Here is a 4,547-nt window from a genome sequence, read left to right on the forward strand (position 1 = left end):
TATCAATAATCACTTTAAATGTGAATGGATTAAATGCTCCAATCAAAAGACATAGAGTGGCTGAGTGCATAAGAAAACAAGACCCATGCATATGCTGTTTACAAGACACTCATCTCAGATCAAAAGACACACACAGACTGAAAGTAAAGGGATGAAATAAGATATTTCACGCAAATGGAAATGAAAAAAAAAGCAGGAGTAGCAATACTTATTTCAGACAAAATAGAATTTAAAATGAAGACTACAATAAAAGACAAAGGACACTACATAATAATAAAAGGAACGATTCAAGAAGAGAACATAACCCTAGTAAACATCTATGCACCCAACATGAATACATAAAACATATTTTGACAGACATAAAGACAGAGATCAACAGGAACTCTATCATATTGGGGACTTCAACACCCCGTTGTCACCAATGGACAGATTCTCCAGACAGAAAGTCAACACAGAAACAGTGGCCTTAAATGACACTTTAGACCAGCTGGATTTAATAGATATTTTCAGAGCATTTCACCCCAAAGATACAGAATATACATTCTTCTCAAATGCACATGGATCGTTTTCCAAGATAGACCACATGTTGGGCCACAAAACAAGTTTCAATAAATTTAAGATTGAAATCATATCAAGCATTTTCTCCGACCACAATGCTATGAAACTAGAAATCAATTACAATAAGAAATCCGGAAAGCTCACAAATGCATGGAGGCTGAATAACATGCTACTAAATAGCGAGTGGGTCAAAAATGAGATCAAGGAGGAAATCAAAAGCTACCTTGAGACAAACGAAAATGAAAACACCACAACCCAAAATCTCTGGGATGCAGTGAAAGCAGTCCTAAGAGGGAAGTTCATAGCAGTGCAGGCCTACCTAAAGAAGCAAGAAAATTTTCAAATCAACAGATTATCCTAGCACCTCAGGAAGCTGGACAAAAAGCAGCAAAATAAGCCCAAAGGGAGCACAAGGATGGAGATAATAAAGACCAGAGCAGAAATAAATGAAATAGAGACCAGAAAATCTATACAAAAGATGAATGAAACCAAGAGCTGGTTTTCTGAGAAGATAAACAAAACTGACAAGTATCTAACTAGACTCATCAAAAAAAAAAAAGAGAGAGAGAGGGCTCAAATTAGTAAAATCAGAAATGAAAGAGGTGAAGTAACAACAGACTCCACAGAAATACAAAAAATCTTAAGAAATTATTATGAGCAATTATATGCCAAGAAATTTGGCAATCTGGAAGAAATGAATAATTCCCTAGAAGCATACAACATTCCAAAGCTAACTCAAGAAGAAACAGAAAATCTGAATAAACTGATTACCACCAAGGACATTGAATCACTAATCAACAAGCTCCCAACACATAAAAGCCCGGGGCCAGATGGCTTCACAAGTGAATTTTACCAAACATTCAAAAGAGAATTATCACCTATTCTTCTCAAACTATTCCAAAAAATCCAGTAGGGAAGGCTCCCAAATTCTTTCTATGAAGCCACGATCACCCTTACTTCAAAAACAGACAAAGACAGTACAAAAAAGGAAAACTACAGGACGATAGCTCTTATTAACATAGATGTAAAAATCCTCAACAAAATCTTAGCAAACAGAATTCAGCAATATATTAAGAAGATCATACATCATGACCAGGTGGGTTTCATCTCTAATATGCAAGGGTGGTTCAAAATCTGCAAATCAATGTGATACACAACATCAACAAAAATAAAAATAAAAATCATATGNTCCTCGTTCCTAGAAGGACCTGTCTTTATTTGTGAAAAACTGAACAAGGTGCTGATTTACAGCCTCATCTGAATTGAACGTTATACCACACAAGGAGTTTTGAAGAGACGAAAACAAGTGGAAGCCTGATGGCACAAGGTCAGGCAAGTATGGTGGGTGTGGCAACACATCCCATCCAAGCTCCAATAATTTTTGACGGGTGATAAAACCTGTGTGTGGTCTCACATATTTGTGATGGAACACAGCTCTTTTACAATTAACAAGCTCTGGACATTTCTGGATGATGGAATCATTCCAACTGTCCAATTGCCGACAGTACACATTTAAATTGATTTTTTGGTTCTTTCGTAGGAGCTCGAAATACACATCTTTAAAATCCCACCACACTGAGAGCGTAACCTTCCTCTGATGAATGTCTGCTTTCAATGTCGTTTGAAGTGAATCATCACGTTGGGACCAAGACCATTTGCACACCACATTGTTATAAACAATCCACTTCTCATCACCAATTATCTGTTGCTTCAAAAAAGGATCATTTTCCTCAGGTTTAATGAGCATATTGCAGATGTTTATATGCACCATCAAATGAACTTCTTTGAGTTCATGCGGAACCCAAATATCGAGCTTGCTTACGTATCCCAGCTTCTTCAGGTGGTCATGAATGCTTGAATGATGGATGATCAATGTTTCTGCAATCTCTTGTGTCATGTAATGTGGGTTTAACTCGATCAATGCCTTTATTTTGTTGTCAAACCTCAGTGGGCCTCCCTTACTGAGGAGCGTCTTTGAGATCAAAATCGCCAGCACAGAATGTCATGAATCATCATTGGCACTGACGTTCTTGTACATTGCAACGTAAACTCTATGCAACTTTTCAAAAGCTTGAGGTGCATTCTTCCCTTTATGGAAGTAAAACAGTAAAATATGGCAAAAATGCAGTTTGGTCTTCCATCTTCAACGTTGTAAAATCTACAAAACTCAACCACATTGCTCATTTTTTTAAAATAAAGCTAGAACTGTCAGCTATCAGATGACATAGCAATAATATAGATGCAAATGACTCTGTTACTTCCAAAAATGAACTAGTGCCATCTGTCACAAGTATGCATCATGACTTTTACGACAACTGAATACTTTGTTGGTGGGAATGCAGATTGGTGCTGCTGCTATGAAAGGCAGTGTGGACATTCCTCAAAAAATTAAGAATAGAATTACTGTATGACGCAGCAATCCCTTTCCTGGGTATCTACCCAAAAAAATCTGAAAACATTTATCTGTAAAGATATATGTACTCCAATCTTCATTGCAGCTTTATTTATGGTGGCCAAGATATGGAAACAACCAAATTGTCCTACGACACAATGGAATTCTATTCTGCCATAAGAAAATATGAAATAATGCTATTTGTGACAACATGGATGGACCTTGAGATGATTATATTCAGTTAAATAAGTCAGAAAAAGTCAAGAACCATATGATTTCACTGGCACATCTCAGGTACAAAGAAAAATATATAGTCAATGTGAAAGGGTGGAAATTGACACTCAAAGCAAATGGTATTCAGAGAAAAGCAGGTGTACCCATATTGATATGAGATGAAAGAGACTTCAGGATAAAAAAAGGTAACAAGAGACAAACATGGACATTTCATAATGATAAAGGGGACAATACAACAAGAAGACGTAACAATCATCAATATTTATGCCCCCAATCAGGGAGCACTGAAATACATAAAGCAGCTACTAACAGAACTAAAGGGAGAAATTGACCAAAGCACAATTATAGTAGGGAACCTAAGTACATCATTGACAGCTATGGATAGACCATCCAAACAGAAAATAAAGAAAGAAATATCTGCCCTAAATGACACATTAGATGAAGTGGACATAATTGACATTTATAGAGCACTTCATCCAATAACATCAGACTATACATTTTTTCTAGTGTACATGGAACATTCTCAAGGATAGACCATATATTGGGACATAAAACTAGCCTCAGCAAATATAAGAAGATTGATTACAGGGCTTTAAAATTGGATATCACCTGCAGAAAGAAAGCACGAAATCCACAAACATGTGAAGATTAAACAACATACTTTTAAAGAACAACTGGGTCAAAGAAGAAATAATAAGAGAGAACAAAATATACATAGAGGGACTTCCAGCAAGATGGCAGAATAGACAGACACTGTGCCGACTGCCTCCCAGGATCACACCAACATTACAAATAATTTATAGGATATTCAACCTCGGAAGTTCCCTGGACACTAGGTGAACAGAACCTCTAAATGAAGGACTTAAAGAGGAGGCCACATCGAGTCTGGTAGGAGAGGTGGAGACGAGAGAGGGCGAACCCCGTGAAGGACACCTCAGCGGTGGAGAGGAGTCTCCAGTTGGGGGTGAGACCCTCCAGCCCCACACTGTGCTCACCAGCCCAGAGTTACGTTGCCAGGAAGAGGAGTTCTACGATAGCTGGATATAGAAATTAGTGAGGACTCTCTTTGCTTAACTCGGTGAAGCTGAGGGCAGCTGGAGAACCAGTGGAGCCAGCAAACGGACTTGCTTACTGGTGACCTATCTAATATATCAAAGCAATCGCAGAATGACAGCCAGAATGAAGAAACAAAGAAACATGTCCCAAGTAAAAGACCAGAAGAAACGTCTAGAAATGGAACTAAATGAAACAGAGGTATCCAACCTTTCAGAGACAGAGGTTAGAACACTGATGATAAGGATGTTTAAGGAACTTAAGGAGGAAATAAAGAAGGATACAGAAATCATAAAAAAATAACCAGGTA

This window comes from Hipposideros armiger, unplaced genomic scaffold (genome assembly GCF_001890085.2).
Source record: "Hipposideros armiger isolate ML-2016 unplaced genomic scaffold, ASM189008v1 scaffold_1271, whole genome shotgun sequence".
Classification (NCBI taxonomy): domain Eukaryota; kingdom Metazoa; phylum Chordata; class Mammalia; order Chiroptera; family Hipposideridae; genus Hipposideros; species Hipposideros armiger.